Source organism: Myripristis murdjan, chromosome 5 (assembly GCF_902150065.1).
Source record: "Myripristis murdjan chromosome 5, fMyrMur1.1, whole genome shotgun sequence".
In the NCBI taxonomy this organism is placed as follows: Eukaryota; Metazoa; Chordata; class Actinopteri; order Holocentriformes; family Holocentridae; genus Myripristis; species Myripristis murdjan.
The window spans coordinates 29,228,773-29,244,978 of NC_043984.1; the positions used below are offsets into that span (position 1 = coordinate 29,228,773).

Genomic DNA, 16,206 nt, shown 5'->3' on the forward strand with positions numbered 1-16,206 from the left:
TAACCTCTAATGACAAATTATGACCAAATCAAAGGTAGAATTAACATCATAACACCCCATCAACTGATTAAAGTGATAATGTGCAAGATTCTTGTTTTTCATAATTGTGACAACACCTCTGGTGAGAAGCGGTAATTGCTTTGATGTTTTTGACCACATTTCCAGCAATCACTTTGCAACACTGGGCTGAAAGCAGCTCCCACACAAGCAAACAGACATAGGCTGCTCAACTGAGATTACAAATAATGAAACAAATTTCAGCCTGTGCCTAATAGTAATCACGTACTATGCAGAGAGGGTTACATCTACACTGTATAAATAAAATAAACATGTTTTATGAAACAATGTGATAACTGTTTATTTATATTATTACTGCATATCTACAACTGATACCTGCCAGAGAATAATTTACTACACAGTTTTTTTTTGTTTTGTTTTGTTTTTTTGTTTTTTTTTTATTGTAATTATTCTCAGTATAATCCAGTTGCTGCAGTAATGAACTTAAACACGCAACTTCCTGTATGGCGGAGCATAAGGGGGGAGTTTAGGACAGGGAATGTTAAAAAAAAAAAAAAAAAAAAAAAATCACAAGCTGACTAAAGGATGAATCACTACGGCAAGGTATTAATCAGCAATAGAGAGTATTATGACTGCCATGTTTTTAAATGAAAAAAAGCATAGTTATATTTATAGTTACATAGTTATAATTTTACATACACACATACACACTCAATACCCAACACCTCCCTTTGCAAGTCACGGCTACTTGAAAGAGCGACGGCAGCGAGCTTTGCCCTAGAAGGGGTACAATACGGCACAATGGTGCTCAATCGGGTTATTTATCAGATGCCTTTGAACAAACCTCAAAACAGCTCTGGATTTCAGTTTGTTGAGTTTTTTTGTGTGCATGTGTGTCCTGTCCTCCCCTCTGTGTTATATGTGTCAGGTCCAAAGCCAAGTTCACCGATCTGCAGGAGCGCTGTCCCCTCAAGGAACTTACTGGCACACAAAAAACACAGAGGGGTGTGAGGTGGGAGAGATGACAGTTAAACACATGTAGGACTCTGAACGGCTGCCGAAACAAGAGAGGGGAATGAAGACACGAAGGTGAGCAGCTACATTTCCTCTTCATGAGGCTGAACTGATATTAACGCTGTAAAACTGTCCCGGGTGTATTAAAAAAAAAAAAAAAAAAAAAAAAAAAAAAAAAAGCAAACCAATACTTTCCAACAATTCTTTATTCACTTCTCTTCCCTATTTTATCAATATGTATTGTTTATGCACTTCATTTCCATATGATGTTATATGACAAATATAATTAAATGCACTGTGTTAAGTAAGTTGACTGTGCAAATTTTTTTGCTGTAAAATAGAATGGGAATTTTGAATTAAATTATTTTGAGTCAGTGTGGCACCAAATTAATCATATAGTTTAATATGTTAAATATTTCTTTAGTCTACCTAAGTGTTATGCAAGTGGTATTTTAAACTGTATAAATTTTCAGTCAATTCTGCAAAAAGCTGCAATTTATTAAAATATTTATTGCATTGTGAGGTTCTTGACACTATGAAGCACTAGTCCCAGTACTGTGAGCTATTGTTTAAGCAGCTTCACTGAAAGAGCCGTTAACAGTATTTCATATGTTGGACTGCGGTGTTAAACCTCAAAACCTGACAATAAGCATAACACTTTTGCAAATGTCTTTTTGAGCAACAAGGACAATGTGTGACTAATAAAACCATGAGTGAAATAAATCTCTGTCCGCCTCTCTACCTCAACTTTTTCATGTTCAAGATTCCTAAGTTGATTATTATTCAGCCACAGTCCCCTATTTGAACATCATATGGAAATGAACCCTGACATGAAAACATATTTTGGCCTGTGTTAAGTATGAAATTGTTTAGATGTCATATGTGAACACTGACAAACATATCCAAGTAGAGATTAAAACATGATGAGAAAATAATCACTCATACATTTTTTTGGATCATAATCTATACTAACTAAATTAATTAAATTAAAGTCATATGTACCTACTCATTATGTTGAAGACCCCTAGTAAACCCCTGAAGGACCCCTGGGCTCCACAAACCTCCTGAAAACTACTGCTGTTGCAAGTACAACGTTTCTAAATATCAATAACATCATACCAAAAAAACAAATAACAGCTACTCAATTGGAGTGAATAAAACACGGGGCACCCCGATGGCTCACCTGGTAGAGTGCATAGTGTACTACACAACAAGGCTGTGTCCTTACTGCAGCGGCTTGGGTTCAAATCCAGGCCCCATGCTGCATGTCAGCCAATAAAAGTTTTTTTTTTTTTTTTTCTAAGTTAGATAATGAATAAAACACAATCACCATTTTGCATTGTTGCTGCAGGGAGTGCAATAAGTTGCACATGGAGTGTATTATTAGTAACACACAACACTGCCTGGGGACAAGGGGGCTGTTTTACAATTTAGGCCGAGCTTTAACAGATGTGCATTTTATGTGGCAGGTTCTCCAGAGTTAAGATGCTGCTGTCCACATAGATGAGGCCGTAAGGCAGGTCATAAAACCTGCCTTTGAAACTTTGGGCAGACTAGTGCCGACTTGACATCTAGTGAGCGGGCATCCGCTTGGCTCACCTTTCTCATACTATACCGCTAGAACAAAAAACCCTGGGAGAGCAGCACTATCAGGTGAGGGTGTATCAAGTGCTTTTTTAGTTGTGGCATCAACGCAGACACTGCTACAATTTGACTTAGATGTGACTAATAAAGAGATATTTCCTGCATGTCTGCTCTTGGGTGGTATGAAGTAGTATTGCAAACGCATGCACATTTAAAATGAGCAGCTTACCGTAATGGCAATACTGTATTGTAGGGTGACGACAAAGGTAATTGTACGGCAACTGCTGCGTACAGTGTAATTACAGGGATTTGCACACCTCCAAAACCCCTCCTTGCTTTAAAAAGGAGGAATTCCTGGCAGGGTGCACACACTCCACACACTCCATTTTGCAACCTCTTACTCACACTCTCTCTTACACATATACGCTATCTCAAAGACACATCATCTTTCATTCTCTTTACTTGTCTCACCCACCCCAACCTTCTACCCCCATGTGCACCGACAAATTCATGCATGCGCATACACACTGTTTCCCCTTTTTCTCTAACACACATAAACAATCTGTGTTACACATTGCAGTCTTAATGCTCCACACTCCTTTTTTCAGTGACCTGTGCTGACCTTGGTCCCACCTCCTGAGGCCGGGCAGGAAGGCGTGCTGAGTGAGCTCTCTGCTGGCTCTGTCCAAGCCCAGTCTCTTACACAATACAGACTGCCGGCCACCCCCCGTCAACCCCCCCGCCCTCCTAAAACCCACCTCCCACTCTTCTGAGATGATCAAACCTGGGGGATTGTAGTGTGAGGGTGGAGAGAAGAAAGATGGGAGGAGGTGTGCGTGGGAGGAAAGGAGGGGGGGACGGCACATCCTGCGTGAAACCGCATCCTGAACAAGCATCGCTGCGTCTCACTGTAAATAAATACTCTCTCCTCTGCGCAGCTTCCGTCAACTGTCACCGCCTTGGCTCCCAATCACCTTCAAGTCCAAACAGGAAAGTGCAGGGAGGCGAGGGAGATGGCAGATATGAGCTTTAATTTGCTTCTCGCTGCAGTGTAGCCCGAGTGCACACTGCTTCCTATTCTCCTGCTCTGACCAGCTGCCTCAGCTCCGTCCCGGACTCTGAGCCCTTCCTTTCACCTTTCATTACCACATTATCCAGGGAGAGACTCCCTGTATGACCGGGAAATCACCATTAGGTGCTACTCCCCCTCCGTTTATGGAGCGTCACTTGAGATACTCAAAGCTGTGCGCAGCACTGTAGACCGTCCTCTAAGGACCGCTGCTGCCTTGTTACCTGCTAATCCCCCGTGCATTATCACAGGAGATGCAGCTAAACAACAGAGCATGACGGAGGCAACAACTGAGACATGACAAGCTCATGGTCCACAAATTGCTCTCTGTTGCCAGGTTCTCCCTAGACATGCTCCGTGTGCGACGATCTTATTATGTGAAGAAGTATTACAGGCCTGTTCAATATTTATGTGATGAAAAACCTTTTTCGCACATTATGTAACAAAATGTTACTGATTACAGACAAAACCAAGGACACAAACAGCCAGTCATTAAGGGAAAAGCATATGGCAGTATGGAATATGTCATAAACTGTAGCACGTCCCTCCCCTTGATGTTTATTGCTGTCCTACTTCCTACTCCAGCCCTTCCTCCCAGGGCGAGAGCATCCAGACCCACTGTCCCCCTAGCACTTCTTGCATTGTTTTATGAACACTTGAATGGGCTGAGCTGAAAATTGCATGCAGCTGCTGACTGCAGCCTATCAGTGTTTGGCCTGGGCTTAGCACTGCCCACCAGGCTTGAAAAAATCATTCAGTTACTGATCTACCAAAAGGAGCCTATAAGCCATATCATCAAGTCTTGTGTGTGTCAGTGCATGTGTGTGCACGGGTCTGCATGTGTAAATATGTGGCGACACATGTTTACAACACTATTAGCTGCACAGTCAAATAATGGTTGACAGAGCTACGTTTGTGTGTTTATGTGACCGGACAATTCTCGGCAAAGACAATTCTCAGCATGCCTCTGGCACTGGTTTTTAAGAATCATTAGAGTTAAAATGGTTATTTTACATGACAACATTTATTTACAGGCAGGCAATGTGGGGGAGGCATATTTTATTTCAATTGCTAATCACTGTAAATTAATTGTTCCCTTGTTAAGAAAAACTTATAACAGTCAGTTGGATTTTAGCTCAGGACAGCTCTAGTTTATTCCTTACATAGAAAATGTATGAAAACAGAAAACTAAAAGAAGCAACCCTATTAAATACTAGACAGTAAACTGTTTTATCTATGCTGACATATCATGTGCGAAGGATGAAATGCAATTTTTTTTTCCCTTTCCAAAACATGACAATGCAAAACACTGATGATGTGGAGAAAAAAAATTAAAGGAAATAAGACTAAGCTAAATTCTTCCAAAAGTTAGCCTAAACACAGTGTATAAGCTGTTCTGTTGAAACCATTTGTCAGTGTTTTAGCGCTTAAGAACAGGAAAAAAGCATCATTATTTTCCAAACAAATCGCCAGTTCAACCAGATACCACATGGAAACTCATTCATGGGAATGTTTTGCAGGGGGAAAAAAAAACAACTCAAAGCGAGTGACGCATATCAAGCCCGAGATTTAGCACCATCTGTACCCATGGCCTTGTATTTTGACATCTTATCAGGAATCCGCTGAACGGTGATTAAGCCGAGTCACTGATATGATGGGCTTCTCCCCTCACAGAGCCAGTAGCATTAGGCGGGCTATATGCTGCAATGCTGTTAAATTTGTGTTAAATCATGCCATCCTGGTCAGGTGGCTACAGGCGCACTCAGTGCTCAGTCCTTGCCTGAGGAGGAGGCTCACTGGCCAGACACATTACTTAAAAGGGCAGCATCTCACCGAGCACGTCTTGACCTGCCCGGGGGGAGGGGGGTGTAGGGGGTGTGTTGTGTGTGCGTGTGTGTGTGTATGTGTGTGTGATTTATCCTGAGGACCCCTGGTTGTTGTTAATTTCCTGTGCAGAGACAAAATAAGCACATAAAGGCCAAAATGTGCTCTTCCCTGGCCTTCACTCACATCACAGCACTTTTCCGCACAAGTGGCTAACCACAGATAATTATACAATTAAAACAATTTTCCGCATCTGTCTGTCAGACTGATCTAATTCACCATTAGAATGACACTAGTGTAAGTCTCTTTCTCCCTCCCTCCCTGAGCAAAAGCCTTTCCTCTTTATCACATAACTAAGCAATGCAATCTGCAACAGAGGGAAATCAGCGAGAGCCAAGAGGAATAGGGTTGTATTTGTTTAGCAGGATGTTAGTGAATAAAGCAAGGCTCAACAGCTTTCATTATGACCCATAATGCGGAAAGGAAATGGTGAGGTTCATTTGACTGTTGGTTCAAATTAACCCTTGGCTGCGGAGAGAAGAAGAACTAGAGTGACCCTGCTATTTTCTGAGACAACACTGCCTTCAACCAGCATTGACATAAATAATTCATATGACAAAATACATTAACAGGAAGGCTGAGTGCGAAGCCAAAAAAAAAAAAAAAAAAAAAAATCATGACACAAGAGGAGTCAAATTAAAATTGAGTTTAGAGATTGGCACCACAGTATCAAATGAAAAATGAAAATAAAATAAAAAACAGTCATCCTTCATGTATCACTGTTTCAATACATTTAATATCCACACATTGTCTCTCCAAGTGTCTATTAGCTTTTCTGCTTTATACCAGTGTGAATTACAGTTAGAGTTTGTGCCCTGCCTTTCTGGACAGAGCTGCTGAGGGTGTGAACACCACAGGGAGGAATGAGACACTGCTGACCCCTTACCTGGAAATCCTGCCTCCCCGTCCACCCACTGTGGACAAGAAACACAGATAGGAACGAGTCCTCTGCAAGTTCAAGGGAAATGCTTGCCTGGCGCGACTCTGTCCTGCCCCACCAGCCCCAGCACAATGGCAGCAGAGAGTTTTATGTTTATGAGTTATCCTGATGGGGATACACAGATCCATTTGATATGAGTCCGCCTATTGAGGGGGTCTGGTATTACCCACGAGCAAGTGCCCCATCAGCAGACAAGCAAAAACTGCCTTTTATGGCAACAGATCACAGACTCAAGCCATTGGCCACAAAGCCCACAAATGAGGCATTAAGTGTAGTGGCAGGCCAGGAGAGAGAGAGAGGAGTTGAGAGATATGACCCTCTTCTCATCCGTGCATGGATCTGCCCCCTGCCTCTTCCTCTCTCGCTTTCCCTCTCCCCTCCCTCTTAACTCCATTTTAAATTTTTATCAAAACACGCTGAACAGGGCCACAACACTCAACCACAAAATAACAACTGTCACCTACAGCAGAATTAATTAAAGCAATGCTGATGTTGCAGCCCTCTAATGTAATTTCTATAATTGAAAATTAATGCTTATACAATATTTGGGGAGATTTTTAATTGACGTTTTCTGTAATTAATTGCCGAATAGAGGCAAGGCCAACACGGTGAAGTTAAAAAACGCAACCTGACATGGAGATTGGGAAAGGGGGTGCGGTGAGGGGCCTGCTGGGACGGTTTCATCATCGCGCCTGCCCCCCCTGCTGCGGGGACAGGCCGGAGATGGGGGGAGCAGGGAGGAGATAGACTCCTCTTCACAGTCAGAGATTTAATTGCACACAGATTCCATTACCTCTGCACAAATGTCACGTTCTCTTCTGATCAGGGGGCAAGGCAGCCACTGGCAGCATGGCTGGCAAGAAGCCAGACTATAGTGCAGAAAGTATTCAGCCAATCAGGGCTCCCAGGGCAGACAGAGGTGAGGAGAGGGACAGATAGACTACAGCATGCCAAAGATATTAAAAACAAAGGAGAGTCACGAACACAAAGCAGCTGACAGTGCACCGTTCAGGTAGAGGGCAATGTGCAGCATTAACGCATGTCAAATATTTAATTGATTTCAGGTGTGCAATGAACTGTATTACGGTGGAAACTGCTAATAGTGATCACGTCAGTCCAGGCCAAATTGATCACTGTAAGCGGATGATTATCACAACCATTTATTTCTCTTGCATATGAACCTGTAATTGACATTCATTTATTTATTATATGAACATAATGTAACGAAATGGACACCTTCACTATTTACGGGATTTTATTTCAAAATACAGTGCAGGTGTTCCATGCACTTTTCAAATTACAAATTAAATCACTGTATAACTCAAATATAATACAGTGCAGTATAGAAAATATGCCAAAGACTCCTGCAGGAAAGAGCCATGACCCTCCATACCTGTTGGAATAATTAGATGATGATTAGCCTGATGGGATTCAGATCGAGAATTATAAACTTCAGTCTGATCTAAATCAAACTGGTACCTTAGCTAGTGTGCTGATTTTTACCCAGGGCAGTTAGCAGGAAGTGACAAGAAAAGCCACAGCTGTTGCACAGAGAAAGGTGTTTGTCAACAAGTTTGTCAACAAGCAGTGACTTAAACAGCCTGAGACACCACAACAGTTTTGAGTTTTGACTTGAATGTTTGAAGTAACCCAGATTTTATTTTTTGCATTGTCCAAACATGAAACCATACATCCAACAAATAAAAGGGACTTTTAATTGGGGGTCGGCTTTTAACTGAAGTTTTACAGCAGTTCAAATTACAATGAGGCTATAGCCAAAAACAGTAGTGCCAGTACTAAGCAACAGCATGGCGGTGGTTTACTGTAAATGCATTTCTAGAAAAAAAGAATTTAAAAAAAGAATTACCATCATTTTGCTTTTTCCCATGTATTTAAATGTATGAAGGGACCCAGAATAAATACTGTAAGCAGACTGCTTGATTACAATAAGAAAAACATTTTAAAAACACTTGTAAAAAGCATGCTGATGATACCATCCCAATCTTTTTGAACTGTAATCGTGATCACTATAAGAGGTTTCCACTGCATTATTAAGAATCAGTTGTTAATTGATGGAAAATATTTATACTCTTATTGTCATGAAAACATTGCCTCGCATAATATAGTAAGTGCATGTTGTAGGGCACAGATTGTACTGCAGTGAAAAGATCATAGACAGTAAAAACATACATGATATGACACTTTAATCTGAGAATATCACTTGCTAAAAGCAGATTAACAAGGGATAACAAAATTACTACACATAAATAGCACTGAGTGGTAAAGTGAGTGGTTCTTGTTCTTACAACTTACTCCAAAACTCCTATTTTTTTGTTGTTTTACCATCTACATGCACTGCACTGAATTTTAAGTTTAACATAATCAGACACAACACTGCTCGAGCACATCACACACTTTGGAAAAGAAGGCCTTTTAATATTCCATACTACTCTCACTTTGCCATTCACATCCACATTCACTGGCATGAATGGCTGAACAATAAAACCGATGAAAAGCGCTTTGAGCAACTCTGTTGGGATCTACTTCAAGCTAATTAGGGTCTGATGCAAATGAGCCTAATAAGTCAGATCTCATAGCATTTTTGAGTCACTTCACAGACAGACAGAACGCACATATAAACATAAAGGCGAGAGGAAGGCTTGCCACATACCGTGATCAGTGGTACAGGAGAGACTGGCACTCCATTCTTCCAATGAAAATTCAGCTTACAGTCTCAAAGGCAGGACCATGTAGGTTTCACAGATGACACTTGTCTAAAACAGAGAGCAGGGAGGAAGGAAGGGGAAAGATACGGTGATTACAAACAGGAAGTAAAAGGTGGGGAAAGCCCCTTTACTGGTCCACTGAGCCCACATAATGACATAAGGAGCGGCAAAAGTAAACGTGATCGTCCTCAGCCACAAGTATTTGACATGTGCTATGACACATTGATTCCTGTCGTCACCTATTGGCCCAAATGCATATTAAGTCATTTTATTTTCCTCATGTCGACACAGAGATAAGCATGCACATCACGCACAAGGAAATACCACAACAGCATATCAATGTTGGGGAAAGTGATTAAACTAATTTTTGTATTTCCCTACCAACTAGGGCTGTACTGAATACCTTTTTTGGGCAATTATTCCATCCCACCGCCCTATTCCAGAAGGCAGCCACCACAGATGCAAGCTAAGCCACGCTATGGCGGAATATATGAGGGATGGTCAGTGAGAGGTCTCTGGAGCAGGAGTTTCCACTGGTCCCACATAAATTATCTGGAGCTCTAAGTGGTGTTTCTCGCCCTGAAGCACTTTCATCCCTTTCTCAGTGGGCATCATGTTCTGGGGAGAATGGACAACACCACAACAGTAGCTTATATCAACCGTCAGGTGGGTCTGCGTTCCTGACCGTTACACACGCTGGCACACAGACTGGTATCATGGAGCAGCAATCGTCTCCTGTCTCTGAGATTACATGTGACTTTCTGTGCCAGGCATTTAAAATGCAAAACAATCAAGTGAGCCGATCTTATTTGTAACAAGAGGACTTGAATTTCATTTTTTTTTTTTCATCCAATTAACACCATGTCTGTCAAAAGACATATATAGGTAATCCAAATACTCAAACGTATTTCAAGTTGACATGGTATCTCCCAGCACTGTGTATAATGGCATTACACCAACGAAAATGTTACAAAACCACAGGTCTGATTCAGCCATAGACTGCACACACAGTGACGCAGTGACCTACAAACCTATGCCATCCGCAGCAATCCCCACCTCGGTAATAAAGAAATAGTCATAATCTTGTATGTGTTTTACATGAGTAATGCATGGCTTACAACACTAGAAAAACATCTGAGACAAACTAGCCATTTTGTTTATTCAAAAACGTGGTGTTATGCTCAAAAGCATTCATCTGTAGGCAGATAAACAAGTGGAAAGATGCTAATGACTTCCAGATACGGTTCATATCATGCAAATGAGCCAGCAGAATGAACAGTTTCTGGCTTTGTCCCTGTCATAGGAGTCATGGCTGTATTTTCTCTCTCTCCCTCTGTGTATGTGTGTGTGCTCGTATGTGTAGCTTGTTGCCCCATAATATATGTGTGTATGGCTTTGGCGTGTAATGTGGCTTTGTGTCTCCACCAGCAGAGCAAGGCAATCGAGCCCCCTGTTAATTGGCCTGGTCTACAAGAGATCGTGTCAAAAGACCAAATCCATAACCCTGTTTCTGTGTGTAGTGGTGTAGTTCACAGACCAGACACAACAAACCGCAGCCTGACGTCCCAACTCCTCATAATTCACCACTGTGGAATTCGGCTAACCCCATTAGCGCAGCCGTTGTTTCCACAGCCCGTCCACATTCCTGGTCCCGCCATCGGCCCCAGATAAGACCCCTCTGATTACTCGGTTGCATGCCTGTCATTACTCCCAAAAATATGTTGATCCCAACAGACAGCTTCGCCCCTGTGAATTTATGGCTGCACCATTGTGTCTCTGTGGCACCCAAAAGGAGCACTTGCTGAAAAAAAAGGTCTCCTTACTTTGAGGCCACAAGAAGAAGGCACTCTCACACAATTTATAAGGCTCAAGCCTTAGAAACTGCTTGATTAGTAGAGTCAAAAGAGATGGGATTTATGTATGGTCTCACAAAAGGGATGTTAGAATAGCATGGTACGGCATGCACTTAAGAGGTAGCTCTGCTTTCGAGTCTTTATTGCAAATTAGCTAGCCCTGGATTTAAATGGTGGTTAAGTTTTATAACATAATCTGTCCATAAAAAAGAAGAAACAACCCTACACTGGGATGTATTGTGTGCTAAGGAGTCAACACTAAGCTGAGACCCTTCACCCCCAACAATAAAGCAGTCTCACACTTGTGGCCTTTTGCATGCCAGCTGCTGAACACAAAACACCCTCCAACTCTGAAAACATGTGTTTGTAATCCCCCTTTTCGTCCAAATAAAAAAACCTCGTCAGTTTCAACATAAACCCCACAAAATCTAGCCACTTTGCAGCATATGTGCTAATTGCCACCTTTGTGAGTGAAGTTTCCAGGCAATTGGGACAGGTATGTGCAGTTGTCTCTCATTATTGAAGAGCATGAGTCCAGAAGGAACGTCTGCTCAGCACCAACTGCCAGTAAAATTTGTCAATAAGCGTCACTTCACGTGCCATAAAATTTAATTGTCTCAGTTATATTCAGTCTTTAGTCTATTCTTAAAGTTATTTACTGCTGACCACCATACACTGTCTTTGCAAAGAGGTAGTTGCAAACTTGAATATCCACTGTAAGTGACTGAGCAAGTTTAAGATTAGCACACCGTGCCTGATTCCAAACACGAAATTCCACTGAAAACAGGCGGAGTGTCATTTTTACATGAAAAAGATATTCATTATTTTAGCCAACAAAAATAACTCCTCTTCTTTTAGATTTACACTTGGCACGTGAACCCAAAAATGTCAGACACTGACAATGAATGAGTGTCAGCCATCACATGATTTAAATACAGACTGTTATGGTCCTTTACAGCCCAGTGGTTAGACTATGACACCAGCACCGTCAGGGTTAAGGCTTCACTTCCCACTGGGGCATCCACGCTGCAGATGTATGCACAGGGGATTAATATATGTGTTGTGTTGTGTTGTGTTGCATCACAAGTTACAATAGGGAACTTGTGCAACCCATTCAAACTGTCCAACTGAAAGAGACTTGAGAGGCCAAATGGACAAGGGCACAACAAGCCTTGTGGGAATGCGAGATAATATCCACAAAAGACACCTCTATAAAATCAGTGAGATGGATCTCCAATACAGCCTGCCTTGGAGAAACGTCCATTTTGCTCGCCTCCCGCAGGCTGAGTCGAGTCAGTGGTCAGGTATAGCGGAGGTTGCGACTACATTGAGGGACACTGGCACTGTGTCGGATCAATGGCTTGACCCATTAAGTCACACCACTCCCTGTACCTCATCTAATAAGAGCCGGTCTTTGGGAGCACCCCTAGCTGACCCATGCTGCTGGGGACAATTATAAGAGAGTGGTCTTTCAGTGCCAACGCCCACTTGACCCGGCAGCGCAAAGGCAGGGAGGAGATCCACATGATTTAAACTCCTCCCTAAGACGTGCTGACAAGGTTAGAGGGTCAACGCAGACATTAACAGGTCAGTGTGTGGCCCACTTGGGAACAATTACTCCCAGTCACAGCTAAGTGGACACTTGATTGAACACGACGGAGGCAGGACACACTTCCCACAGATAACAATCCCCAGAGCCATTTAGGATAAAAAGCCCTTGTGATACAGCCTTTATGGGCAAAATTCATCTTCCTTTCCCTTTTAAAAGAATGTGAGAGTGTGATAGAGAGCCATTCTCTGGAGGAGATGAGTCTCACAGCATTACCATTTTCTAGCAATACTAATAGCTGCTTATGACACAGGAACAATTACAAGGTGACTGGGAGAAAAAGCTAAACATTGAGACGAGCCGTCGAGATTTCATTTTTTATTCTTGGGGGAAAAAATGGATACCTTACACAAGAAACGGTTTGTCATACAACATGCTTTGATGGAATACCTGTGTTTCACAACGTCTTTACAAACAGGAGAAGCAAAACCAGAAGAAAACAAAACAAGTCGAGACAGTGGCATAAATACTCCCTCATCGATTTCTCATCTCTAATTAAATGTGCTGCCGTGGCATTGTCTTTTTTTTACTGTTCAACCTTTAACCTACTGACAGTTTGACCCCTCTCGCACCACAATGACTAAAAAACTTTGCCTGGAACATCTGGTGTCTTATCCATACACAGCAACAAGCACACTCCCCAGATCTGTGGAGATTCATGTCACAACTCAAACACAAATAGTTTACGCATTTCATCATAATGTGTGGGCTTAACATCTAGAGGAGAAAAAAACTAAACAGATGTTTGGGGCTAACTCCTGCAGATAAAATAGTAAACTCGGTAATGAGCATCTTTGTGTAAAACGGTCACTCTTGTCCTATAGTCTCTTCGTACACAAACGGGGCTTATCGATCCGCGAACACATTTCCCCCCATTTGCATAAGCTGTGTGTTGTTTGTGGTATTGTTTCTTTTTTTTTCCAGGGGATTTGTTTATTTATTTCTGTGTGTTAGTAAATCAGTTCCACATTGTCCCTCGCTCTGCAGCAGTGGCTGGTGCTGCAGCTGTTGGCTGTTAGTGGCTGGAGACGACACAGTTCACCACTTCTCCAGAAGGAGAGAGAGCCAGCCCAGAGACCAGCACAGCTGCAGACCAGGAGACTGGCTGCAGAAAGCATGGCAGGAGAGGAGAGGAGAGGAGAGGAGAGAGGGCGGGAGGGGAGGGGTGAGGAGAGGAGAGAGGATGAGAGGAAGAGAAGAGAAGAGAAGAGAAGAGAAGAGAAGAGAAGAGAAGAGAAGAGAAGAGAAGAGAAGAGTGCCACCATCACACTCCAAAGACTGCCATTTTTTTTTTCATTCATTTCATTTCATTTTTTTTTTCCAGAATAAGAGGGTAAAGAAATTCCTTTATTGGCTGACTTATCCCACCACAGGGGGGTTGCTGATCACTGGCTCTTCTCTCCTCTAATCGGAGGAGGAGGAAGCCAAGGAACCAGGAAGCCCAACGTTAGCGGAGAGGAAACGAGCTGCTGCGGAGGATGTCTCTCCTCTATCTCTCTGCCACGCCTTCCTCATTAACTGGGCTCGCTTCCAATTCATTTAGGACCCCGGAGATACAACCTCCCCCAAGAATTTAAGAAGTGACACAACATTAGCCCATTTGCACATGCAGAGTGCAGAAGCAACAGGCTCACTGGCAACACTGACCTATTGGTTGTTGTGGCAGCCGGAGTTATTCCCCGGGACCATTTTGTAACCAAGTGGGCATCATGTGAATACCATCTGGGTACCACTTATTTAAAGCTGGCAGAAGTCCCGTGGCAGGCAGCCTGGCAATGTGGAGAAGGGAATAAATTGCATCATTTACTTAACATCCATTTACCGTTGTGCCCGTTAAAAACCCATGACTAAATAATTTGGTTATTTCGGCTGCCAGTTTGTGCTGTCGGCCAAATTGCGTTGTACACGCAACAAACAGAGCAACTGTCAAAGGGCTGATAAAGGAGGTATCGAGATGTTAACCACATGAAATCGCACTTGCCACCAAGTATTTTAACAGCCCCCAATCCATTTACACCAAAGAAATTTCCCAGTGTGTTATGCGCTGCACAGTAGCCATAAACAGACAATAAACACATTGTAATTATAATGCCAACTCTTTAATTATGTGTGCCATTTGGGGATGGTCAGGCTCACTAATTGTCAGAGTGATGTGAAAGGATTGGGGGAGGCAAGTAAGGAGATCAAGCCTCAGGCCCAATGAGAACCATATTCCCCACTCTCCTAGCGTGTTAGAAGGCAGAAAATTCAATTGGCATGGCTCCAAAGAAGAACAGTCCAAACAGTCTAAATCAGCGGGGACAAACTCCATGCAAATCATTTACATTAGCACAAGTGTAGAGAGCAGAAAAATATCTAAGGTTTCACATCTACAACACGAAAGTGAAAAAACAGCGTGACAGTTTTAGCTTCAATGCCAGGTGTGTTTCTAAGAGCAAGGGTGACTTCAGCTGCCCTTTTCATCAGTCTTTTTTTGTTTTGTTTTGTTATGTTTTGTTTTGTCCGGGTAATGTTTGGGACTTACCCTTGAGTTTGTAACCAGATCCTAACCGACTGCATGCTACACACTACAGACAGCGTTACCAACAGACCATGCATATTGCAGTATACTCCAACAGCACATCACATGACAAGGCCATGCCACGTTAAAATCAAAATGAGCCCACTTTTATTACAGTAAATAACATGGCACTGAAATATGATTTTTATAAATGATTTGTAATTCCACATACCTTAGTTATTTTGGCCGTTATTAGCCTACATTAAAAAGCATCAGCATTTAGGACATTTGCTATGTCACTGTTATCAGGTCTTATTTAAATGGTGCTTCTCATTTGCCGTGATGTGGTCACTGTAAATACACCACAGACACATCCACATGTCGGCGGAGATCACTAGTCTTGATATGCATGAATTTTAAATTCCCGTCTTAGGTAAATGACATGAATGATGAACTAACGAGCAAGCCAAGTGGCAGGCTAACTTGCTTGTTATTTGATGTGGTCAATCTCTAATGCTGCTGTAGATCTATCATCAGCAATTACGCCTCACAATCAGGCTCAGATGTCTGCAGTGCTGGAATATTGTCACACACAGACACACACACAGACACACACACACACACACACACACACACACACACACACACACACACACACACACAAAAACATTTCCAAGTTCCTGTCACACATAAAATAAGACTTAAATGTTATGAACTGTCACATCATTTCAAGTCTCAAACATATAAAAAAAAAACACATATGGATAGATATTTTTCCTAAAGAACACAAAACATGTATACTATGAGATGATGATAATGATAATTATCATCATCCGTAACATCTGCCGTAACGATTGCAATTTCCTGTGAGGGATCATTAAAGTATCTATCTATCTATCTATCTATCTATCTATCTATCTAAGTTACATTGATCCCTGGACTGCTTCACAAAAAAAAAGAAAAAAAAAGTTGGTGGTATACATTAGGCTTGGGCAGTATCAAGGTATTA

At 42.1% G+C, this 16,206-nt stretch overlaps 1 protein-coding gene across 2 annotated transcripts in view; it reads right to left on the reverse strand.

Annotated features, from left to right (window-relative positions):
- Positions 1–16,206, reverse strand: part of foxp1b (forkhead box P1b) — a 168,209-nt gene that overhangs the window by 136,797 nt on the left and 15,206 nt on the right. For both annotated transcript variants that reach the window (XM_030051296.1, XM_030051292.1), the window contains exon 2: positions 9,181–9,283. The gene's annotated coding sequence lies outside the window, so the exon portion shown is untranslated. The remainder of the gene's footprint in view (positions 1–9,180; positions 9,284–16,206) is intronic.